Source organism: Canis lupus, chromosome 23 (assembly GCF_011100685.1).
Source record: "Canis lupus familiaris isolate Mischka breed German Shepherd chromosome 23, alternate assembly UU_Cfam_GSD_1.0, whole genome shotgun sequence".
Lineage (NCBI taxonomy): Eukaryota > Metazoa > Chordata > Mammalia > Carnivora > Canidae > Canis > Canis lupus.
The window spans coordinates 30,505,619-30,532,824 of record NC_049244.1 but is presented as its reverse complement, the minus strand read 5'-3'; the positions used below and the strand labels follow the sequence as shown (position 1 = coordinate 30,532,824).

The following is a 27,206-nucleotide window of genomic DNA, read 5'->3' as shown; positions in this document are numbered from 1 at the left end:
CACAGTATTAAGAAAAATTACACTGATCACAATTTAATTCATTCAACAAATATACACTACATTCATTTATATTCAAGGATCATATCACTATGGCTTTGGCATCTAGGACATCTCAAAGGGTGAGATCATTTCCCCAAAGTCATTGTGCAAGACATAAAAGACCTGGTTCTGCCCTCTAAAAGTTTATAGCTTGGCAGGGATCTGACTTAACTTTGTTATTTCAGACTTTCAGGGTCTTGCAGGGACTGCACTATGACCACGACTATATTGCAGATGTGATGAAGTGTCAATGCAAAGTTGGGGGGGTGGTGGAATGCCAGTAAATCACCTTTAGCTGTGCTTTTTTTTTTTTTTTAAGATTTTATTTATTTATTCATGACAGAGAGAGAGAGAGAGAGAGAGAGACAGGCAGAGGGAGAAGCAGGCTCCATGCAGGGAGCCTGATGTGGGACTCGATCCCAGGTCTCCAGGATCAGGCCCTGGCTGAAGGCGGCGCTAAACCGCTGAGCCACCGGGGCTGCCCTAGTTGTGCTTATTGTTTACATACTGTGTGATTTGTAGGATAGATTTCTTTGTAAGAAAAGAAAGGGTACCTTTAAAACCACAATTTCATCAGTGTTATCTTCCCCTGCTTCACTCCATCTCTGAAACTTCTAGGAAAAAAAAGGGGGGAGTTTCTTCTCTAACCAACCTTTATATTGACATTTGTTCCTTTTGTTTTGAAAATTCTGATTCATATATGAGAAGTTCCCTTACACATAAAATAGACATTTAGAAGTGAAATGTTAAAACTCTTCAAATGTTTCATGAAATGTCATTTCTGTATGATATTCTTGTCAAGGTAGCAGGATTCCAGAAAGAGAAATTGTAATTAAATTTGCTCCCTTTGGCAAATCTTTTTTGGATCTCTTTATACAGTGTGTTTAGGGCTCAAGACTGTGACACAGAGAAGACAGACACTAAAGACTCTAGCATCTGTCCACAGGGACAGTAAGGACTTACCAAGAGTTCATTCTGAATTTCAAATACAGTGCTCAAAAAAAGTTAAACACAAATTAACTTCTCCAAAATAGATCATTTAAAGGTCAATTCATACATTTAGTTTCCTTTGGCCTATCCTCTGGGATCCCTTCTGGATTGCCCAGAAGCTAGAACTGAAGGCCATTTAGGTTGGTAGAAGTGATTCCTAGTCTAAAATGACCAAATGCCTTCTTGTAGATAGTATCGTAAGTGAGCTGGGCCCTGTAGATGTTCTGCCCTCAGACTGGCATACATTGCAGCTTTCATCTATCCAGACAAGAAGTAAAACAGATGGATAAGTGGGAAGGAAAGGAGCAAGAAATGAAGGAGGGCTGCTCATCAAGCACAAAGTAATTAGCAGAAATATGCCACAGTCCAAGGGATGCAGTCTCTGTGGTGAATTATGTAAAGTGATTCACAAAGTTGAATAAAGCAGGAGAGCCTTCCATGACCCTCTTTTGTTCTTTATAACTCCCTGGGCAGGGCTAAGGATGAGCCCTGAGTGCTTGAAATTAAAACAGTCCCCTCCCTAGCTGGGGTTAAGTGAGAGCCCTATTCGCTCAGTGTTAAGACTACTCAATCAAGAGTCTGGAGATCCAAAACCTTGAGTGCTCCCATATCCACACTGCCTGCCTCCCAGCCCACTTCCTGTGCTTATAGCCTTGGGGATATTAAGACTAATTTCATCACACCTTTTATCTCCTGTTAACATCAGACACTGTGAGAAAGCCAGATCATTTCTCATTCCTCCAAATTTCATGGCCATATAACCTCTTTCATTCATTTTCTTGACCCTATCTCTTTACCACTCCCAGTGCCTGAAGCCCCTTTCCTGTGCCTCTGGAACTCACAGGCAGCCATCAGCAAGATCCCTTATATCTTTGGCCTCCCCTCTGAATGCTCCATCTTCCTACTCTAACTGTAAACTGGCTGTTCCCTGAGGGCACTACTCTCCCCTCCCCCACCTTCTTAAGTGGTAACTATTTCACCCAACATTCCTTAATCACAGGGATTAGAAGTGGGGTGGGTGTCCTTATTGCTTCTCTTTACATCTAGACCATTGTCCCTTTCTTTTCACATAAATGCTGAGCTTTGAGTCACACAAAATCAGACTACCATCTACTCTTCCTCATTCAGGAAAGACCTGGGTTCCTGGCTCCCCATCAATGCCCATCACTACTGTGGCCATGATTCCAGGTGAACTCAAAAGCCACACAGAAATCCAGTACTCTGGCTTCTCAGTCTTTGTCCTCCACCCTTACTCCAAGGTCAGATACCAATTTTAACTGCAATTCCTCCATATTGTTTTCTAACCACCACCATTTCCTGTGTCAGTTCTCCACCTCTGGTACCCCAACTTCACTGAGACCAACTTCAGGGATTGCAGTGAGACCTGCAAGCCATTGATCCTACCACTTTCTATTGTCCCTCTATCTCCCCACGTCTGGCCTCAACTCCTTAACCAGTTTAAATTCCAGTCAATTGTTATGACAACTCCCTTTCTGAGTGAGGAAGGAGTATACCCTGAACCACCTCCCACTCTCATGTGGACCTGCCTACTTGGTAAAACTACAACCTGGTTAACTTCATCCCTCCATTTATGCACATATAGGCCTAGAGAGAAGATATAAGTCCAACTCGTTGAATGCTCTCACTCTAAATCTGTGACCTCCAGTAAACCTCTACCTACCATTCCCCAGGCAATTGGCAAAAGTCCTCTAAAGTGTTGTCTCCAATCTATCTTCTCCCATTCTCTCTTGAATCCATAGAAGCTTGATAAATCTTTGTAGCAATGAACTGGCATTAAATTATATCACCAGACTTTAGATGGAAATTTAAATCTGTGAAAGTAAATTTTATATGTGATTTATTTCAAGTTTCTAAGTGGGTACATATCCTGTTAGGTTTCTGAATATTTCCCTTAGCACTTCTTGTGATAAAACTAAAAGCAGAAAATGGATGGCAGAGTACATTAAGATTTAAGTTCACTAACCAACTTCCTTTAAACCCACCCTGATTCCTTAGATCAAGAGCTCCTATCCTTCTGGCCAAAAGAATGTCCATTAGCTGCAGGCAGATGTTTTTATTCTCTGAGCCTAAAAAAAAAAAAAAAATTAAGACAATTTTAAATGAAATGTTAATGGAGAATATAATTATCAAAAACTCTCAAAAAATTTGATGCCTATGTTTTGTGCATCATCAGGTCAACAGGCTATGATTTTCCAACATCAAAAAATAATGTGACAATTCTAGAGGAAAACATCCATATCAGGAATTTTTTAAAAAATGGATTAAAGAATAAGTACTTATTTCATTTGCGATGGGACCTTTTCTTCTAGAAAATACATTCTGACTTTCCAGTACTGCCACAGAAAAGACTCTATGTTCATGCTACCACACTTAAATTGCAGGTGTTTAAAACACCTAATGAACTGCCAATGAAAGAAACTGCTAGCTCCTTTTAAAAGAAAGTGCCAAAACTGTTAGCAACACTCAGTTGAATGGTTCTGTAAGTCCATAAAACTATGCCAAAATACTTCCTTCAATGTGAAGCACTGATGGATTTTCCTTTCATATTTGGGTAAACTCTCAAGGTAAATGATATATTTGAATATACATGCCATCATAAAAAGCTGCCTAGGAACCCCTCTGGCACTGTTAATGGTAATGCAAACTAGTACAGTTGCTCTGAACAACAATACAGAAGTCCCTCAAAAAAACTAAAAATAGAATTACCCTACGATCCAGCAATTGCATTACTAGGTACCCAAAAAAGTACAAAAATACAGATTCAAAGGGGTATATGCACTCTGACATTTATAGCAGTATTATCAACAACAGCCAGACTATAGAAGAGTCCAAATGTCCATCAACTGATGGATAAAGATGTGAGATACACACACACACACGTGTACACATACATACACACACAAACGGAATTTCAGTTATCAAAAAGAATGAAATCTTTGCCATTTGCAATAATGTGGATGGAGCTAGAATGTATTACGTTAAGCAAAATAAGTTAATCAAAGAAAAGAAATACCATATGATTTCATTCATAGGTGGAATTTAAGAAACAGAACAGATGAACATATGGAAAGAAGTAAAAGGCGAGAGGGAAACAAACTTTAAGAGACTGTTAATGATAGAGAACAAATTGGGGGTTGATGGATGGAGGTGGTTGGGGGATGGGCTAGATGGGTGATAGGTATTAAAAAGGGCACTTGTGATAAGCACTGGGTGTTGTATATAAGTGATGAATCACTGTATTCTACTTCTGAAACCAATATGGCACTGCATGTTAACTAAATAAAATTTAAATAAAAATTAAAAAAATAAAAAACCACCCTAGGAAGGCACTTACATATTCCATGTCACAAAACTGCACACCTTATGCTATATGTTGGCAAATTGAACTCCAATAAAAAAAAATTTTTTTTTAAAAAACGCACACCTACTTGAAACCCAATTGCCTTTAAATTTTTCTAGACTTTAAGCTCCTAGGAAACAAAGATATTCCTCTGTATTCCTATTACCTAGTATAGTATTGCATACACAGTCTAACTTAACGGATGTTCTATAAAAACAACATCCAGTCCTTTTTACCCATTTAATATGCTGCCTTACTTAGATGGTGTGGCAAACAACACTTGATCTGTAAGGCAAAGCATGTTTTAAATATGATTTTTAAGGATGAGATGCGCTTATTGCACATTCAAATTATACAGCAAGATACCAAAACAAAAACAAAAATCAACTTGGAAAAAAGACACTGCTAGGATTTTATAGAACATTCTTTGTGTGTTCACACATACACATATATGCATTTACAATTTCGTATAAATGGGTTATCTATGTTTCCTGTGATCAGAATTGTTTTAACTTACTAATGTGTCATGGATGCCTCTCCATAAAAACAAAGAACTACCACATCATTTTTAATGGTTGTACAGTATTCCGTAGACATGTACCATTATTTAATGTTGTCTCCTACTAATGGATATTTAGGTTATTTTTAGTTTTACTTTACCAAACTGCAATGGGCATCTCTATGTATCTTGTAACAGCTGTGCAATTGTTTTCTCTAGACAAATTCTAGAAGTTGAATTGCTAGATCAAAGTGTAAGCACATTTTACATTTTTATGTGTTTCCAAACTGTGTCCCAGAAAGGTTACAACACCACAGACCCAACCAACCATAGTGCTCCAGAAGTCCCCACACTCACCAACACCATTATGTCCAACTTCATAATCACTGCCAGTTTGATTTCTACTTTCATGTTAGGAATATCAATAAACATGCTCTACCTATTTTGCAATTACTCATATCTTTGAATCTTGTTTATAGTGATTTTCATTGTAAGTTTTAAATTGTTGTAAAACTTAGCAATTTTTAATAGTTTGATTTTCATGACATATAAGATTCCATCAATCCAAACTTTTTAAAATTATCAGTATTTTCTGCTGATATTATTCTTAACCTTTCTATCATCAGAAACCCCTTTGGAAAAAAAAAAAAAAAAAAAAGAAACCCCTTTGAGCATCTGATAAACCAGAATCACCCACAAAAAAATGCCCTCAACTGTAAACATTTTGCAGACAATTTCACACAGTTCAAGAATTCATGAAGTAGATGTACCATCTTGCTCAAATCACATTTTCTGTATCTATTATGCTTCTCTGTAAACTAATGTAGAATAAAATATTTCTCAATCATAGAACAATCTGTACAAGTGTGATGCAGAATACCTACTACGTCCACAGGTTAAGCAGGTTCCCTTATTTATAGCTCCTATTCAAGGACTCTATCCCCACTGTCTGATTCCTCTTCCCATGTACATTACATGAATAATTTGTGAGTAAATATGTAGAGAGAAGTTCTCTTCGGTTTTTGCCCACTGGCATTTCTGGCCAGGCCTACATATGTGAAGAGGTCTGAGGAGTTAGGAAAAAATGAAAAGGAATTCCTTTACCATTCTCTATCCTCTGTGCTCATCTCAGAGAACCCTCTTGAGTTTATTCTGAATTTTTATATTTTTTATTAAAGTTCTTACTTGCTTATCACTATGTTCTGGCCACTTACAATTTCTATAAATCCTAAGTCGTTCATTTTTATCACTCTGTAGGACAGTTTAAAATAAAACTCCAATGAGTTAGGGGAAATTGAAAAAAATGTAAAACTCATGAAGGCCATAAACTACATACAGTGTCAAGAGAAACTAACGGGGGGGGGGGGGGGCAATAACTATTTCAGAAGAAGATAAGGGACTAAATAAAACATAGTATACGGCTTCATAATTTCCAAATTTCTCATTATCAAGTATCATTAGTAAATACACTATCAAAATGTAAGCTATTCGTGTAATAGCTAAGCTACGGAACCCAATGAAACTCAAGATGATACTTTAACAATGAATGTCTCCATAGCATTCTCACAAAATTCAGGAGGAGGGTAGAAATCTAGGTTACAGGCCAAGCTCTGGTACACATGAGCTACACATTTCCCTTGTTCTGGGTTAAAAATTCGCAGATTAAACACTGAATCCTAATAAAAGCTTCCTTGGCCCTAAGGCAGCTCTGCATCATGGGCTTCTGTAGCTCTCAGTGTCTAAAGCTCTAACACTTTTATTTGTTTAGTGCCTATCCTCTCCAGTTGATGGTAAGCTCCATGCCTATATTCAACTAAGATCTGCTGCTCCTTACACTGTGCCTGGTGCAGTAGGGAGGGAAGGGGAGATGAAGAAACTGAATCAATAAACTGACCATAAAAAATGAGGTGGTAAACCAGAAGACCTTAGGGTGTGCTTGGATGCTAATGTATTAAGGGCATTTCTTCCTCTTGAATTTTATAAATGCTTGGGTTTAATTAGGTTAATACATTTATGGATCACCTAATTTGAATAGAGTCTTATGCTTTGTCTACAGGGAAAAAAAAGCGTGGCCAAGAATACATGGAATTAGGTCTTGTCCCTGCCCTTCAAAGAAATGGGTCTGGCTAGAAAAAAAATGCATAAAACAACTAGAACAAAGGAACAGAACTTTAATAAAAATAATGACTTTACCAGAGAGATGGAGAACCAGTAACAGAGTAAGTAATCTGAGCAAGAGGAGTTGGGATGACTTTCAATTATGAGAATGCACCACACAGAGGTGTGTGTGCTGACTCTTCTGTAGCCACATGGACCAAGTAATAAGACCTGAAAGAAAAGAACCTAGGCCTCTTCTATTTCCTGGTAGTGAAAAGTAAAAGAATTCTGATAAATCAAAAGTAGGGCTCGTTCATGTTCCTAAGATTGCAGGGTTGCAAGAAAGGAAAAGGTAAGATTTAGCTCAACAGATAAAAATCAGGTATGGTTGAATCAGTCCTACTACAGACTGCTTTGCAAGTGGTTATTGAATAGAAATATAGGAATGGTACATAAGCAAAGGTAAAGGGAATGAGTAACACAGACTACATAAAGAAGCTATTAATGCACTGAAACCTCCCCATTTTAACCTCCTGCTATGTGCTTCCCACAATGCAGGCAATATAAATAATGCAAAGAGAAATAGATGACATGACCCCTGCTTAAAAAGCCTTATTATCTAATTACAGAGACAAATAATTGAGGGGAAAACTAAAGTAAGTAACAAAATCTCCCAGTCACAAAAATATGGTCTAAACTAGAATAACCAAAAATACCAAATCTAGATAAACAAAAAGACTTGCAGATTTGTGAAATGGACCTTTGTCTTGGCACTTCTCTTGTTTTTGGACCCCTCAGGAGCATTCTTCCTCCATTTCTTCCACCCTGGGAAAGAGGGCTGGTAGGCAAAAGAGAATAGCCACAACACTTAGCAGCCTGCCTTACAGCCAAATAAGAGGAAGGGAACCTCAAACAGACAAGATGTAGCAGCAAGCACATATCTGACTGCAGTGATTCCAAGATACAAGACAAGACACAAGCCCTTTTTCCTTCCACAGGAGCAAACCCTCAGAGGGACTGTCAATTCTTCCTAGACAGAGCCTGATCCCATCAGCTCTTCTTCCTAAATTCTGAGGGAAGAGGGGAGAGCTTCCAGGAACAGCAGAAAGTTCTGATTAGCTCACAGGGCAAGAAACAGAGAGGTTTATTTAAAACTGAAGGTAGTGTAGGATATCTGACCTAACACAAATCAACAAAGCAGCCATGTATTTGAGCTTATAAACATCTCTCCTTCCATTTGCTTTTCTTATCCTGCTGCCCATAGTTTAAAAAAAATCCAACTTGCTCAGGGGTTGTATTTCTTGCTTCCTCCAACTATATTTCTGTGAGGAAGAGCACATGGCCGAGGCCCTGGTGTCTCCCTGCTTTTCAGAAGGATTAACAAGCAACTAAGTGCAAAGCAGTTACACAGTATAGTGTTCCCACTCACCCTCCCTTCTCCTCTGAAACACATGTAAATATGGGTCCTCCCTCCATCAGTACCTATGGAGTGAAAATGTCAAGGGGCTCCATATGTCTTCAAAGAAGTTACACTAATCTTTCTGATTATGAGGAAAAATATTTGTCTTAATCCTTCTTCATAAGAGGGACCTGGGAAGAATGTAATACATCTTTCTATATCACAAATATTTTTGTGGCTTTTTATATATTTCCTTCAAAAGTCTGAGGAAAAAAGAAACAAAACCACTGGTAAGATTCCTTTTTAGCAATATACACTAATAACCAAAGAATGCAGAAGAATCCAAGCAGCTGCATTCCTGTCTCTAACCAAAAAACTGAAGAGTACAAAAAAGGGACAAAATTAATTCAACTCACATCTATATGAAATTACAGCCCATTTTAATAACTTAAAAAAACAATAGATCAAACTAGAAAAGCAATAAAAGCATTTAAATTACTCTTACCTTGAGTAGAAAAAAAATTAAGCCTTATTTTGTGCATGAAACAGTAAGAATAATGGTGAAAATGGAAGAGAAAAAGAGGCAGGAGGAGTTAGATTTTATGAAATCACAATTTACACACCTAACATATGGCTTAAACCATTTGAACAAAAGGTAGAAAATCATAATTTAAATAGAATGAACAAAAGGAACATTGATATGCTTGCAGCTCCAGTCAAAGGGCAGGGCTGCCAGGAGAGCATTGCTATCATTTGAAAACACTGGCAGGCTTATTAATGCTAACATGTTATAATTGAGAATCAATACAATGCAGAATCTGCTTAAATGAACTCCAACAGTTTGTCCAAACAATCCTGTTAATGTCATGTTGCATTTTATTAAATGATGTTTGGAATAAAAGCCTGTTGTTTGGGCTTTAGAAAACTTTGCTTTCAATAGGTATACTTTACTTTACAATGACAGCTATAATCATAGCATCTGGGATCTATGATAAATCTCACTACATATGAGTGGAAACAAATGTGAAGAAAATTAATCTCTTATCAAGGTCATGTAGAGTGACCTTAAAGTTGCTGTCAATTTCTGATGTGGGCAGATAGGCTAGAACATCATGAAGGTCCATGAACATCATTTTTTACAATCCCAGGGGAGGAAGGAGATCTATCTTTAGGTGCTTGCTGACAGGGCTAGGAGTACTGCGGCCTTTATCAAAGATTTAGTTAGAGAAGGCATGGAAATGGCAGGTATGGCTAATCAAGAATTGTGATGCAGACCAGCTTGGCTTGCTGATAACTTAATCAGCAAGTGCATACAATGAGCCTACATGCAGAACTCTGTGCTAGAAAGGCAGAAAAGAGAGCGCAGGTGGAAAAGCACCCCAAGTACCATGCTCACAATCATAATATAGAGTGGTATTATGAATCTTATCCTAAAAGATAATTGAGGCTGACAGAAATCAAATATTTTGGCACAAGTCACATTTCTAAAAGCTGATATAGACTGGATGGAAATGCAGATCCAGCTACTAGGCCAAGAGTGTATCAATACTATGAAACCAAATGCTCACTGAAGAGAAAAAAGGGCATTCTATGCAGAGGGGAGAGAATGGGATAAGACCAATTTAGGAGAAGTTTATGCATACAAAGAGTAGAAAGAAAAAGTTGGAGTCAGACTGTGGATGGCCTTTATGCCTAGTTAAGAAGCACCTTGTCCTGCAGCCAGCTGGGAACCACAGAACTTCGGAAATAAGAAAAATCTAAGAAAGAGGAGAAAAGAAACTTAATCTAAACAAGGCATTAGGAAAAGGCATTTGGAGAAACATCAGAAAGAAAAACTTAAAATCAAGCACTGTACTTTGGTCTCTCCAAGTAAAAACCTAATCTAAGTTGGCTTTACTGACGCCAATAATTAAAAATTTCAGTGATCCAGTAAGTCTTCTTTCCAATAGAAAAGAGACAGCTTTTGTTAGTTAAGAGAAACAGATGCCTACCTGCCTTCTTCCTTGCACACAAAGCCTCCCCTAAGGGGGCTGATAAAGAATGGGTCACATTTAAGGACACTACTTCAGTCACAGCAACACTGCTTGGAAAGGTGAAGGCCAAGATGTACTGATGCGCTCAGGAGGCAAAGGGTAGAGAAGGATCAAACACCCCTTCCTGGGGCTCACAGGAAGGACAGGGAAGTTCACCCAGGCTAGAAGTTTCTGCCCTGCCCTCAAGCATCTGCACCCAGATTCCTTATCCCTGTAGTAGGACAAAATCTCAGGACTTGGGATCCTGGCTCTCAGCCATCTTTCAGAACCTCTTTACACCAGATGTCTTTACTGTTGCTATAGAATCTTTATGGAGGGGCTACAAATTCATTCATGATTCTATCAGAATTTAGTTTTATTTTTGTAAAAAAAATCGCATATGCACAAATTTGAGTTACTTTAGCTTATACTATAAAATTAGTACCTTTTAAAATTATATTTTAATCTGGCAAAACGTGGTTATCTAATATAAATCTTCCTGTTTAGAAAAAAAATATGGGTATATGTTAAACCTCACTGGATACAATTCTTTTTCCCTTCTCCTTTCTATTAAAAAAAAAAATTCAATAGAGAGGATGGAAAGGATCTTCACAGAGTTAGAAGAGGAGAAATTGCAGCAAATGATTCATCTTTAGTCTTTTTATCTCAGTAGTCAGCAGCTGGGTGAGAAACCTGATCCCGATCACCCTTTAATAATAGACTATATTCTTTCCTCAATCAGCAGTTGCAGAAGCCCTGCTGAACTCCCCTTCTGCCGCTTTCAACAAAAGTTGTCTCTAAGGAAATACTGATTGTCCATATGTGGCACCACTGTGCTTCTAGCTAGCATGGGAGCCTTAAATGAATTCCATGAACCAATGGTCTGTTTGCGCTGCCAGAGATCACACCACTCACAGCTGTAGGGATCCATGGAGCCTGGCCCTTCATTATTACCCTGTCACAGAATTATCAGTAAGGACAGAGCCTTCTGCGATATGAGAATCCATTACCTTGTAAAGTCACGATCATTGGTTCAAATGAAATTAACTCCCCAAGATCAGGGGTAAACGCATAAAATAAAACTGTAACACAAAACATTAAGTCTACTTTGTAAGGCACAGTAATCCCCAAAATGACAACATCTATATGGAATTTATTTTTAGAGTCATAAGCCAAGTTATTTTCCTTTGTAGAACTGGAATCTTACAAACCCAGCTGTTGAACAACATTTGTCAAAGATGTCAAAACGTCTTTCAACACTTAGACAGGCACCTAGCTATTATTCCTGTGCGTTTGACAAATGCAAAAAATAAGATATCCATATGGAAAATATAACTCTTCATTTTCCAATCTAGCCCAGCAATTTCCCTATTGGGATGCAGCCAATCCTCCTCAAAAAATGGATTCAGACTTTTTTCACAATTGCTACTGAACATGTAGGCTTCTCAAATAATCTTCCAATTCTTTATTATACACATAACCCTCAAATACTATTTATACTGATTCAAATACTATTTATACTGATTTAAAAATTCAGGGTCCAAATGCTAGAGAGCTCATGTTGTTTCAATCTATACCCCACCACTGCTCCTTTCTAGAGAAACTACCAGAACCATAATCATTACTGAGGCAAGCAACCCAGACCACACCTGTTTGGACCAAGAGAGGGCATGAGTACCCTCTAAGATTTCTGGTAAAATAGCTTTGACTAGTAGGGATGATAGTTTCTACAAAACTATCCTATTCCTTTTCTTCCTGATCTGTACACAGACCACTAGATAGGTTGTGGGGACAAAAAGGAAAAGCAGCAACAGGAGTACATGAGGAAAGAAGCCAAAATGGAAATAATGTGACCTGTTAATGGTCAAAAAGAATATAGATTGACCAACCACTGGTAGTACAGGCACATCCTGGAGCTGCAACAGATCGGGAACAATCTTCCTAGTCCTGAATTAGGTCCTCTCTGAGTTCTGACCAGACTATACCCCCTTCTCATTCTTAAAGGCCCCTGGAATTCTTCCCAACTTGGTACATGTCTAACATTGTTTTATTTTCCCATGCATCCTTTTTCTCTTTATAATACATTCTTATATCTCCTGTCTGATAGTCTACATATAACCTCACAAATTTAGAGGCTACTTTGCAATATTTGCAATCAGTGAAAGAAAGAAAATGGCTAACAAAACCTGTCTCCCTTGGATTGCCTTTTAATTGCCCTTGTATTTTTTTCTGCTGCCACATGTAGACCACAATTTATTTTCAAGTAGAAGATTTATAGTGAGTTGAGAATGAAAACCTGGCATCCTAAAGAGCTTCAGTAGTCTCTCCATCTTCTGTGGCACTGACAGATTCCCCTGTGTGACTTCTGAGTTGATTCCAAGGCTCAGGGGTCAATTTTTACATTGGCAAAACCTGACTCTTCCAATCCCTATAGAATAAAATTGGCTACCAAAGCTATTCCAGCACTGGGAAAAGGTCAGGTTTTACAAAAAATTAGCGAGCCAGCCCCCACTAAACTCTTGTACCTTCCCCAACTAATTACTCCTCCCTCCTCAAAAAGATACCACTCATCTCACTAGCAGCCAGTTATTTTCAATCATAGATATTTGGAAATGGGGGTAGAGTGGAGGGATATGTTGGTTGATTCAATGACTTGGTTAAATATGAGTATTTAGTGACCTGGATACTAAACACTGTATGATGCACATAAATGGACAGAAAAGTTCTATACAACAATGAATCATTCTATCAAAATGCTAATAGCACTTCCCTTGAGAAGCGCAACATTTGGGGCTGACAAAAGCAGGAAAGGAAGGCACACTGAAGACCGGATGGCAATAAGAGAACAAGCAATGCATTCTATCAGAAGTGAAGCAGTCAAGTAAAGGCTAAGGATCAATCTCAGCCCCTGCAGACCCCTTTGCCTCACTTCCAACAACGCCCATGACACACAGACTCCCTACTCTCACATTCTCTACCACACAAAACAATCTTGGGCTCAGTTAGATTTAAATTACATCTTTTTAAAAACTGTCTTTATTTTCACATCTTTTCATTTGTCCTAATTATGATAGTTTCTGAGCAACTAATATTGGTAATAGATAATATCACTGAAAATTATTCCACATTACTAAAGGGCTTTATTACTAAATTTGTGCTATAATGTCTGTTGAAAAATTTGCTTTAGAAACTAATTTTTTTTAAATTTAAAAATATAAAAAAATAAAAATAAAAAAAAGGGGATCCCTGGGTGGCGCAGCAGGTTGGCGCCTGCCTTTGGCCCAGGGCGCAATCCTGGAGACCCGGGATCGAATCCCACGTCGGGCTCCCGGTGCATGGAGCCTGCTTCTCCCTCTGCCTATGTCTCTGCCTCTCTCTCTCTCTCTCTCTGTGTGACTATCATAAATAAATAAAAATTAAAAAAAAATAAAAATAAAAATAAAAAATAAAAAAATAAAAACTAATTTTTCAGAGCATAACTCCTTAGAGGTTAAGCTTATGAATTACTACCATCTTACAAAACACTTTCTTGAGCCAAGCCAGGGCTAGGCAGAAGGAAAGGTGAAAATTTTCTTGCCACCTCTCCCAGACTCTTTGTTAAGCTGTAGGCAGAATCAAAAGAGACATCCTGCACAAACAAGCTTTACCACTGAGGGTCAGGCTGTGGAGAGACCAAATGAAAAGAGACAGCTCAGAAACCTTGGATTAAAGGGCAAAGTCCAATATGCAATTCAGTTTTAAATGAGGCAAGGTCTTGAGATAACAAGAGCATACTATCACTAAAAATAAGAGTTTCCAACAAATAGGGTCCTTACTGACTAAAGACCAGTAGAAATTCCTGGGACTATGAACATGTTCTGTGTCTGCACTGTCCAATATGGTATCCACTAACTACAAGAGGCTATGGAGCACTTGAAATGTGGTTAGTACAAATGAAGGACTGATTTTTAATTTAATATTAATAAAAATAGATACCTGAGGCTAGTGGATACTATATTGAACAAGGTAGGAAAAGGCTTAGACTATGACGTGGGAATGATCTAAGAGGTTATCACATGCAAAAAAAAAAAAAAAAATCTTACACTCTTCTGACCACCTGGAAAAATACTTTCTCAGCGTCCTCCCTGCCATCACAAACCACAAGAGCAGTGCTTTTCAAATTATAGCATCCATCAGAATCACCTGGAAGTCTTACTGTAAATTTTGTGGGCATCTCTAACAATTGTGGGGACCAGAAATACAGCAAGGCTGAATCAAACCTGCCAGAACAGTTCACATCTAATTTCTGCATTGGCCTTGTCTCAGAGTCAAAATGAGGCTTTCTATTAAAATAATGTAATTGCTTCAGGTCTAGGTGAGGGTTACCATCTCTTTCACCATTCCAACACTGAGTTCTAAAAGAGTAGCAAAAGAACACATGTTATATTAAAACCTTTTATCACTCAAAAGGCATATGTTTAAAGATAAACCCTTCCCATATTCTCGAAGAGAAACAGAAATAAAAAGGTTCTAGAATAAAAACATTTCTCCAAACATTCTGTGGTCTTTATTGTATTCCCCACAAAATCTGTTTTTAGGATCAGCAGTCATTTGGGAGGGTATATTTCTTTTCAGGGTTACTTTTTTAAAAAATTTAAATTCAAGTTAGTTAACATATGGTGCAGTACTGGTTTAAGAAATAAAATATAATGATTCATCACTTACATCTAACACCCAGGGCTCATCATCCTCCTTATTGTCCATCAACCATTTATCCCATTCTCCCACTCACCTCCCCTCCAGCAACCCTCAGTTTATGCTCTATAGTTAAAGAGTTTTTTACGTTTTGCCTCCGTTTTTAATCTTATTTTTCCTTCCCTTCCCTATGTTCATCTGTTTTAAAATTCACGAGTGAAATCATAGGGTATTTGTCTTTCTCTTGTTTTGCTTAGCATAATATACTCTAGTTCCATCCATGTTGTTGCAAATGGCAATACTTTTTGATGGCAGAGTAATACTCCATGGTGTGGGTGTATACATACATCTTCATCATCCATTCATCAGTCACTGGACATTTGGGCTCTTTCCCTAATTTGACTGTTGTTGATAATGCTGCTATAAACATTGGGGTGCATATGCCCCTTCAAATTAGCATTTTTGTACCCTTTGGATAAATACCTAGTAGTACAATTGCTAGGTCATAGGGTAGTTGTATTTTTAACTTTTTGAGGAACCTCCATACTGTCTTCTACAGTGGCTGCACCAGTTTGCATTCCCACTAATAGTGCAAAGTGGTCCCCTTTCTCTGCATCCTCATCAACATCTGCTGTTTCCTGAGTTGTTCATTTTAGACATTCTGGCAGGTGTGAGGTAATATCTCATTATGGTTTTGATTTGTATTTCCTTTTAGGGTTAACTCCTTTATGTTCTTTGGTCTACTTATACACGAGTCTTTTTTTTTAAAGATTTTATTTATTTATTCATGAGAGACAGAGACAGAGAGAGACAGGCAGAGACACAGGCAGAGCTGGAGAAGCAGGCTCCATGCAAACAGTCCGATGTGTGACTTGATCCGGGAACTCTAGTATCATACCCTGAGCCAAAGGCAGACACTCAATTGCTGAGCCACCCAGGGATTCCTACATGAGTAATTTTAACATTAAGAGACCACCCCATCAAGAATAATTCCTTAGATGTGGTATACGTACACATATGCACACACACACAAAATGGAATATCACAGCCATAAGAAAAAAATCTTGCCATTCATGACAATATGACAACCTAGTAGGTATTATGTTAATAAGCAAAATACATCAGACTGAGAACAACAAATACTCTATGATTTCACTTATGTGGGAATCTAAAAAACAAAACAAATGAATAGACAAAGTAGAATCAGACCTGTAAATACAGAGAAAAAACTGCCAGAGGGGAAGGATAGAGGAGGATGGGCTTAAATAGGTGAAGGGGAGAGGGAGATACAGGCTTCCAGTTATAGAAGGAGTAAGTCGTGGGAATAAAATACACAGCATAGGGAATATAGTCAATGCTATAATAATAGCATTGTATGGTGACAGATGGTAGCTACATTTGTGGTGAGCATAGCAGAACATATAAAGAAGCTGAACCAATATGTTGTACACCTGAAACTAACACAACATTTTGTGTCAACTATACTTAAATTTAAAAAAAAAATTTATAAAACAATTTCCTTGACTTTTCTTCTCAACCTTCTTTCTGCCCCCTTCACTCCCCCCTTTCTTAACTTTCCAAATGAAAGCCCTCATTCAGAATATATTGCTACAATGAATAAGGGCATGAAGCTTTCAAATAAAATCAGAATCAGTACTGTTCATTATTTCCCCCGCCACTAATGCTTTGCCCTTCTTCAAACTTCCAATATTTCTCAGTTAATACTTTTACAAGAGTGATCCTTGGGTCCTGGAAATTTGGGGAAACAGTGTTTCTTCACATTATAGAGCCCCCATGTAGTCATACAGTACTATGTACATCACTTCCTTAGGGGCTGAGTTATTAATCCGGTGTTTCTTTTGCAGGTAGGGAAACTATCAAAGTTAGGCTAAATGGTTAAAATGCAGTCCCAGAAAAACTCAGACCAAGATTCAATCCCTTCAGCAGTATTACTTCAGCAATGGTTCTCAACCAGGCAATTTCCTACTCCCAGGGCACATTTGGCTTTGTCTGAAATCGTTTTTTGACTGTGGGGAGTGCTACTGGAATCTAATGGGTAGAAGCCAAGGACCCTACCAAACATGCTACAATGCACAGGACAGCTCCCACCATGAAGAAGTGCCTGGCTCAGAATGTCAACAGTACTCAGCTCCTCTGGCAATTCTAGCATTACTTTCTTTGGCCCCCTAATGAATAAAGAATGGTTCCCTCTACAATTTGATCCTTGTACAGTATTTACACCGAAACTTGCCGTCAAGTGCCATTTCTGGCATTCTGTACTTTTTAGTTACTTTAAAAATACAAGATACAGGGGGATCCCTGGGTGGCTCAGCGGTTTAGCACCTGCCTTTGGCCCAGGGCGCGATCCTGGAGTCCCGGGATCAAGTCCCACATCGGGCTCCCGGCATGGAGCCTGCTTCTCCCTCCTCCTGTGTCTCTGCCTCTCTCTCTCTCGTAAATAAATAAATAAATCTTTAAAAAAAAAAATACAAGATACATGGGAGCCATAGAGGAAAGTGAAGACAGCTAGTAAAAGCTGGTTTCTTTCCTTTAATGAGAAAACCTAGCAAAGACTGGGTTTTTGCAATAGCAACCTCCAGGCCCTGAGCTGTGGTCTGTATCTGGCTGCTCACCTGGACTCTTCGGGTGTTGACGAGCTTTGCAGCTGCCTTTTCTCTGCTTTGCTTATCTCTAAGCATGTGCATCACTCCAGAGCAGTAATGATGTATGCTTATGGGAATCTCCAGAGATCTACAGCCCTTAATTGTCTATTCTGTTCAGTAAATTGTACTCATTACCAAGCCATGTGAGCCACTGAAGGATATCAGCCTTTCTTGGGTACCCTCTGTATGAGTCTGAGTAATGGGATATTATCTGCCAAGGGCTCTACAGTATTGAACGGAGATGCTTAAAACAATCCTCCATACACTTTTTCAGGTAAGTACCTTTTTTTTAAACCTGTCTGTTTCCTAACCATCCCTCAGCTCTGCTTAGATCTGTATTAATTATAATTTTCTCTTCAAGGAGTCTGCTTTTAGTTTAAGCTCTTAAAGCCAGGAATCTCAGAAAGGTTATGATGTCCTTTCAACCCATCCTTCCTGGACCTCCACTTGTACTGTGGGAAGGAATCCCAAATAGTAAATTTCTCCCTCTGGTCTCAAAAATCATCAGCACAAATAAAAATCCAAAACCAACTTTGATTATAATGCTCCCAATACCCACATCCATTATACTAGGGACTGCAAATAGAGAGACGTGAATGGACATGTAGCTTCCCATGAAACTGGCTAAAATAAAATGAAACAGACAGAAACACATGTCTGCTAGTGCTATTATCCAAAGTGGGAATCATTAATTCTCTAGTAAGTTGTTTCCTTCCTGGAAAAAAAAAAAATTAATGATTAATGAAGGAAGAGTCAAGCAAAGTAAGCCATGGAGGAGGAAGATGCTGGGAGAGGGGAATATATGCCAGCAGAGGTAACACTAGGATACCGCTACACAAAAAAGGCAATCAGGCCTGATTCCCTTCCCTACTATGTATGTCAGGAAGGTCAACCAGCTCCTCCCATGTAAATCGCATTCTGTACAAACTCACTGAAAATTCCTCTGCTGAGATACTTCCATGCACAGTTTCTATCCCATCACCTTGATGAATTTTCTCTTCATAATTGTTGATTTGTATGGTGTCTACAAGTTGAATCGATAAGTGCTTCTGGGAAACTTTTAAAGACACAGCATTTCATTGCACTGACTCAAAGAGGCTAGTGAGACAAAAGCCTCTAAGACTTAGTAAAACCAGAAAAACAATGGCAGAGAATGCCTTTGACTTACCCTGGAGTAAAGGGTGTGAGAGCCTTCAAACGCACTTACATCCTCATGACCCATCAGCTCTGCTGCTTTTCACCACTCACTCACTTCTGCATGTTGGACCACCACTGACTGATCACCAACTGCCAAAGACAAAAAATAAATGAATGCATTAGGCCAGAAGATCCACAACTTCAAATCCAGAGCCACCGCTCAGGTGAATTTGTGAGTGCTTAACACATAGACTCAAATACATAGAACGACTCAAGCCCAAAAAAAGTTTATTTCTGGTTCCTATATACATACTGAACAGACAAACAGGTCAGTCAGTGGAGTGGTTCTCACTGACACAGTGATCCAGGCACCCAGCTAACAAATGTTCTGCCATCTTTTTCAAAACTTGATTTAAAAACAAACAAGCAAAAAAAAACAAAAACAAAAACAAAAACAAAAAACAAACAAAAAAACACAACCTGATTTCCAAGCTTGCCTTGGGAATCTTCTCCATTCCAGCCAGCCAGGAGTGGAAAACATCATGGAAGCTCACATGGGCAGTTTCTGTGTTTTTTTTCCTGGAAATGAATGTGACACTCTTGCACTTCCATTCACATTCTGGTGGCCAGAATCAGTAATACAGCCACACCTAAGGCCATGGGCTGCTGGGTTGCTAGTGGTTACTATTTATCAGATAAGTTGGCTCCAGCCCAACCAAGACGACAACACTATAGATAACACTGTTTGGTACAGCATTCTGGGTAAGAGGTGAGCACAATAACCTTGACTTACTTAACAACTGAGTCTTAGTTCCCTGATTCTTTATCTGTAGAATACCTCTTTGCTCACAGAATCAATGTGAGACTTCAAATGAGACAAAGCAGCACTTCTCAGACTTTAATGTGCACATATAGCAACTAGGCATCTTGAAATGCATTCCAATTCAGTAGGTCCTAAGTGAAGCCTGAGAATCTGCATTTCTCATAGGCTACCAGGTGATACCAATGCTGTTGTTCTCTGACCACACATTAAGTGAAAAGGAGACAGAGAATATTTTTGTAAACCAGAAAGTAATTTGCAGATATAAAGAATTACCTTGGCACCAACTTTGATTGTAATTCCTAAGTAGCCAGCACTTTTAGGAAATGCTTAGTGGTACCATATAAAATTTCATAGAATCACACAATTTTAGACATGGAAAGAATTTAAGTGATCACTATCCCCTCTTATTTTCCAGACAAGGAAATAAATTCATAGATGTCAATAATGTGCCCCCCCCCCCAAAATCTCACAATTAATTAGCAGTGTACTGGGAATAGAATGTAGAAATTTTGACTTTTTTTCTATTACATAAACTCAATTGATAGCCTTCTGAAAAAGGGTAATTTTCTTCTGCTAAAACAAGAACAGATACTACTCTGGCCCATACCCAAAAAGGTACCAGAAGGTAGCATTCACCAGCTTGGGTCACCATGGTACTAAGTGTAGGCAACGTGACACAGAAAAGACATTAGGAAATTTTCAAGCAGATATTCTTTATAATGTAGTGATCATCACCAAAGTTACGTTTCACATGTCCAAAATAGGACTTGAACACAAATTAACTTCTGTATATGCTCTAGCAAAAACAAAAATACTTTGAATTTATAAAAACTCTGAGTCACTACTATTTGGAGGACAATTAGAAAAAGAATTTGGGGTTGCAAATAGTAAAGAGAAATAAAATTATTAGCCAACATGCAGCAGTTTCTATGGCAAATCTTGAGGACAAAGAAAGGAACCTTAAGATTTTTTTATCCCTGATATGTATGCTATTTTTGCATCTCTGAGATCATAGCAAGTCCTAGGAGCTTATAGTAACAAACAGTGCAGTGAAGGACCTGAGAAGTGAAAAATAGAGGAGTCAACCCCCAAGTCGTAAGTCAGAAAAGCACTGACTATCTGGAAATCAAATCAGACTGGGTGAGAAAGGAGGTTCTTACAATTCATGTCATCTTCAATGAAGCAACATGAATATGAAAGTGTTTTGATGAAATCACAAGGGAGTACTTACTGGGCAAGCAATGATAAATGGAAATCAATACTTGCACATTCATTATTAATTTAAAATGAATAAAATACTATTAGCATCTTCATTTTGTGAGCCACTTTAAACATTTTAATAAAGGTAAAAGGTTCTAAGAACTTCCATAGGTTTACTTCTATACTCTACCCCCAACTTTCATCCACTATCGTGTCTTTAGCTCCTCAAAAATTTTCCCATCCCGGCAATTTTCCACGACCTACCCTAGATTCTAGAATTTCTACCCTATTTTTGTGCCATAGATTCTACTCTCCTTGCCCCTTACCCAGCTTTGGCAGTTGTTAAAGCCTAAGAAACTCCTTCTCAGAATAATATGTTAAATGTTATAGGATTACAAAAGAAGCCTATTATATGGACATATTTCTTTCCGCATAGCACTCAGGTTCCATGAACGTAATATAAGAATATCTGATTGGTAAATGACTCTTCTAGGAAACAGTATGCAAAGAGTTTTAAAAACACAAAGATGCACATAAAGAATCCCATGCAGGATCAGTCAGTGAAGAATGAGCTGCAAAGAAAAGCCTGACCTTGAATTTCTACCCAAACTCAACATTATTCATGCTGTGGCTTTAAAATGCCACATTAAGGAATTACTCTGAGACTTTTCTTGGCTCTGGCCCTGTAGACACAGCATATTCTGAGTCCTGATGGCAACTGGAGAAAGGCAGCTTTGGAAAAGGAAAGATGGAGATGAGTTTGAGCTTTGGTCCTAGTTCTCTGACCAGTTCTGTACCACTGACTACTTCTGTTAGCTTGGTCAATCACTCAGTTCTGAGTTGATACTCTGCCTATAAAATGAGAAAGCTGAGTTAAACCACCTTTAGGGTTTCTTCCAACTGTGAATTATTAGGATTCTAAGACAATACACAGTCATTTTTCTGGGAAGAAATATTAGTGAGATTTCTTTTTGCCCTAGGCTCACAGTATGAAATTACCTTCTATATGAGAATTTTTCAGAGGCTTCAGAAATACCTTACGAGTCACCCTGCCACAGAATAAGACTTGGAAGAGATTTTAAGACATGCACCACCCCAGCAATCCCAGTGATCAGGTGAGAAAACGGAGGTTCAGAAAGGCAGAGATTTATTTGCGGTAACATAATGAGGCAATGTTAATGGACTGTTGTAACTACTGCCATCTAGCACCAGAGGATTTTAGGATTCGGCATTGGTAGTAAAAACCAGCTCATCAGTTCTTTTGGAGACAGAAATAAATCTCAAATAAGCTGAGCCTTAGGGAGGGAACTGCACGAGGAAGCAGATGACTGGGGTAATGACACCCAGAGGCAGCATCCTGTAGCTCAGGCAGGGTCAAAACGGAGGTTCTCATATAGATTGTAACTTCACTGACAAAAGTACTCACCTCTTTCAAATATCATGGCTACAAAACCCATCTCAAAAAACACTAACAAAGAAAGAATAGCTCTTTCGTAAGAGGAGAATAGATAAATGAATTCTGGCTAACAATCTTAATGAAACCAAAATTCAAGATTTGAAAAATAACAATCTTGAAAGGACAGCATTAGCTAAGAAAAGCTTAAAATACTTGTTAGGAATTTCCAAGTTTTAGAAGAAACTGATTCAGAATAACTTTGACCTACCTGGACAGCCCCACAGTAAAGTAACAACTAGCACTGTTGTTACTAATACTCTGACCACTACCTTCAGAGCATGTAATTACTGAATATTGATCAGGTTTAAAAGTCACATGTATATTTCCATAGTCCTGTCCATATATAGACTAGTTTTATGTGCAAAGAAAACCATGAAATTGTGAATTTTGACTGAATCAGGATTTCAACCTCATGTTCAATTAACCAACATGTATGCCAAGAGCTTTTAAAGCCTATGATAAAATGCTTGTCAGTTTACCCTCTGCCTTTTCCCCTATACACAACCAGCAACGTTACTGTACCCATTCCTCATTCCCCACAACACACATTATTCATAACTAATATAAAGAGTTCTGGCTTCAAAACTTTTTATTTCCTTTTTTCTTTTTTTTTTTTTTTTTTTTAAGATTCTTTCTGAGATAGCCTTTCAAAATCTAAAAGCTACACATTACTGGTTTGCCAGCTCTGTTTCATCTCCTCCAGGAATTCTAGAGACAGCAGTGCCATCTACCGGTAGGGAGGGCACAATTTATTTCTGGAAGCCTATGGGCGACATGAGCCAAGGACCTGAAAGAATGGCAGCCTAGATTGTGTCTTTGTGAGCCTTTCTTTTCTAGAACATGTAAGAAACATAACTGATGCTTACAACCTGAGAAACAGAATCTCGGCAGCAGTCTCCATCGTGAAGGGCAGCGCCTGTGGAAGCCACATAAAGCCCAGCCAGTCGAGCCAATAATGAGCTCTGCCTGGAAGTGTCTCCTTAAGACTCCAAAGGCAAGCAATAGAACCTCACTGCATTAAACATTTCCAGGCTCTCCTCTTCCCCCAGTGCTTCTGTATCAGATGATCTCACCCATGCTCCCACCTGTGGCAATGTTATCCCGCTTTATCTTACAGCATGCGTCTTAGCAAAGGTGCTCAGACTCATCTCAACGTGAAGGCTCTTATATTTACACAATGTGACACAGATCCTGCTCAAAGGACACTATTGCTTAAGTATGCAGGTCGGGCTCTAATCTCTCTCATTTGCTCTCCACCCTCCCTGTTCCTGACCCAGGGGACATAAATGACAGAAAGGAAATTATTTTGTTGTTGCTTCGAAAGCAACACTAGTGGGCTTTCATTGAATCAGAAAATAAAACCTTATCTTACAGGTCACTGAGATACACTGCTTCCCTCAAAATGAACTAAGCCAGCCAGTCTTTCTCTTTTCCCTTGTATAAACCGCTCTCTTCCAAACACTAAACGTAAACATACTATGACCTTTACAGAATTCATATAAAAATGACATTTTTCTAAATATAAAGGCATATCTTCTCAGTATACCACCTACTCCACCTTCAGAATTCCTTCTCCCCCCATGCCATCTTAAAAAAAAAAAAATCAATAAATTGAATCATTCTCACTAATTTACCTTATATTCCAATCTATGGGGTGACAATCTATAGTCACTTTACTAGGGTCATTTGTTACATTCCCAAAAAGCTTTGCAGCAACTTTACTCTCATTATCTCAGAAAACCATCAAAAAGTTGATTTGCTATAGCTGATAAATGTCCCGATTCCCCTAATAAATTTAAGTGTTCCTTCTTCACTTCGTTTCAACTTGCCAAGTAAACGGATTTCTTAGTGAGTGTGGGCATCTCACAGGCATGAGGTGTGTCTTGGGTGTTTGAAAAATCAGAGTTTCCTAAAGAAACAAAACTTTGCATGTGGGCAGGTAAGAGTAATAAAAGGGCCTTTGAAGGAGTCTCTAAGGAATCAGGGAGAGCGATTCTTCTCCCATCTCACACCAGAATAAGTTCCAAATAGATCACGCTGAAACTCTGATATCGGGTAAAAATGTTCCTAACGACCGAAGAATCATTTCTTACCAAGTAGACTACCAGATACACCCAACAAATAAGTGGAAAGCTGAAAAGACTTTTTAACATTTCATTATAAGATATACGGTATGCCCGTGCTATTACAGGTCTGGGGAAATAGAGGAGGAGAGCAGATGCCTTGCACACCACCTCCCTTTTTAAAGTATGACTGAACGAAGACATCCTTCCATCCCCAACACACAAATCGTTTTTGGAATCCAAGTGGTCTTTCAACAAGCACTTTTCAAAGAATTAAGGAGGTCTGAATAGGTGTAATTTACACCAAGCCTTCCCTTCTCCCTACAGGCCATTAACAGGCTCAAAATAATTACTCTCTTCAGCAGCCCAGAAAGACCTCGGTCTACAGAGATCGCTCCCCGCTCCCCTCGCTCCCCCTCCCCGGACGCCCCTCCAGCCCCTATCTTCTTGAGGAGAATCTCAGTGAGATGGTCTGGTCTGCAGTTCACTGCAGGCATTTCCCTCCTCACAATTTACCAGTCATCAGTTTCTCTGTATCTGTAATTCCTTATTGTAGCCTCTCAATTAGACCTGCTCCTCCTCATTCAGACCAGTGCCCAACTGCTTTAAAAAAAGAAAAAAAAAAAAATTTTTTTTTTTTCACCTCTTAACGAAAATCTGGATTCCCTTGGCAGGCAGGCTGAAAGCGTTCAGTCAGGTTCGGGGCCACTCTGGGGGGAGAGCCGGCGTACAGGTCCGGAGAAGCCTTCTACGGGCAACACTTGGGCTCGGTCCACGGGTCGTGCCCCCTCCCCCCCACGCCCGCCCGCACAGCTGCGCTAGGAATTCGGCGTCGCTCGCCGCCGGATTAGTTCGAGTCCCGCGGCTCGGCTGAAGTGACACATTTTTTTTTTTTTTTTCCCCTTCCTCCTCACATGTGACAGGTCCCACCGCATTGAAGCCATCTCCTCCCGGGCCCCAAGCCCAGGTCCGGAGTCCGCTGATGCCCCCGCCCCACCACGCTCACCCTTTACCTGGGGAGGGGGCCCGACCAGCATCCCTCCAGGCGGGAAACAAAGGCAGAGACGAGGCTGCCAGGGGGGCAACTCCCCGCGGGCGGGCTCGTCACCGTGGTGAGGAGAGGAAGGCGCATGGAGAGGGAAGGAAAAGGGAAACCGAGGCACCCCACGGGGGTGGCTGAGCCCGAGTCCGCATTCTACCCGAGGCAGAGCTCCCGGGGCGGCCCCCAGACTTCACCCTTCAATCCCGCCCGGCCCTGCCCACCCAGCTAGTCAGCGCTGGCGGCGGCAGGGGCCGGGGGAAGCCCCGCCGCCGCGCTTACCTCAGGAGAAGCGCTCCGGCTCCCTCCGACGGCTCCGGAGAAAGCCCCGCCGCTCGCGCACGCGCACTCGCGCTCTCGTGCCTTCGCGCCCCCGCGCGCGCCTCACAGCCCGGGCTCTGCCCCGCCCCGGCCCTGTCCGTCAGAGTCCGCGAGAGCCAATCGCGGAACAGGACAGGCCCGGCGCCGGTCACGTGGCCTGGGCAGCCAATCACCAAATTGCCCTCGGCAGCACCCGCTCCGATGTCCCTGGGGGTTCGGTTGCTACCGAGCCGCGCCGGTGCGAGGCCGGCACAAAGGGCTGCATCTGTTTTCGGGAGCTGTTTCTGCTCGATGAATGAATGAATACGTCAAATGATACCTGAAATTCTAAATATTAATAGCAGTCACCTGGATATCTTGGTAGAAGGAGGATTCCGATCCAGTAAATCTGGAATGGAAACCCGAGTTTCTGCCTCACTAACAAGCTCCAGATGGTGATGATGATGCTCCTGATCTAGGACCACGCTTTGGGTAGCAAGATTTTAAGGGCACCTGTCAGAAAATGGTTATAGCCCTTGTTCCATCGTACCTGAAAGTTTCACAACCTTTTCTGTTCCTTCCTTCAGTAATGGAAAGCATTCCAGGGACTCAGTAAACATGGGGGTGCCCTGATGACATTTGTAATTTGGCACTGGCTGAGGGAAAGGGCGTTTAATTCCCATGTCACCTCCCCCTAGTCTGTGGGGTAGCAATCTCTGCCAACTTGATGGCTGGAGTGTGGAAACTAGAAGTAGTAGAGAACACTAGGTTTACTTTCATTCTCAGGTATTCAGCAGGTGTGTCTCAGTAGCACTGTGCTAGACCCTTGGTCAGAGTAGCTACATAAGTAATTTTTGCTTTCTGGAAATTTACGTTCTGACATAAAACTATACAGGCAAGCTCAGGAAGAAGCATATAGGAAAACCATGCAGGGAGCTGTCGGTCTCAGCATCTTGAACAATTCAGGCACAAGACAGAGTTTGTAAAATAACCTACCTTAGGGATCTTAAAAATTGCCTAGACATCCTTTGGCCAGTAATACCAGAGTCTGGAAGTCAGGGAGCCCATTGCTTCTCTGCCACCTCTCAAAACTTGACCTAAACCTCAGCGTGTTCAGCCCTGCGGGCTAGAGCCTTTGTTGTTCAGCAGAGTCAAGCTCCTGTTATCCAATAGTGTACCAAGGTGCTTCAAAGGCCTAAGTGCTAAATTCTCCAAAACCTTCCTCCCCCAGCTCTTCAGACCAGGTGGTATGGCACTGCTTCCACCAGTTTTCTGTACTATTCAAGATGATCAAACTGCCATGTAGAGAAAACTTCACCTTTGTCAGTGTGTCTTGGCCCTTTCTGGCTTCTCAACTCCAGAAGTGAGTTGCAATCTTTGCTTCTCACAGAGTCTGCATCAGAGATGGCTTAGCACAAAATCCAGAGTTACAGGGAATACATTGAACCTAGAGC

General features: G+C 40.0%; 1 protein-coding gene across 10 annotated transcripts in view; it reads right to left on the bottom strand.

Annotated features, from left to right (window-relative positions):
- Positions 1–25,865, bottom strand: part of TMEM108 (transmembrane protein 108) — a 343,329-nt gene extending 317,464 nt beyond the window's left edge. For 4 of the 10 annotated variants that reach the window (XM_038570882.1, XM_038570885.1, XM_038570870.1 and 1 more), the window contains exons 1-2: positions 25,735–25,865; positions 18,903–19,021 (exon numbers count right to left, since the gene is read on the bottom strand). The gene's annotated coding sequence lies outside the window, so the exon portion shown is untranslated. Of the gene's footprint in view, positions 1–3,032; positions 3,117–18,902; positions 19,022–19,351; positions 19,451–25,056; positions 25,162–25,734 lie in introns of all 10 variants that reach the window. The other 6 variants (XM_038570880.1, XM_038570881.1, XM_038570872.1 and 3 more) reach the window with 5 other exon arrangements.
- Positions 25,866–27,206: the final 1,341 nt, after the last annotated feature.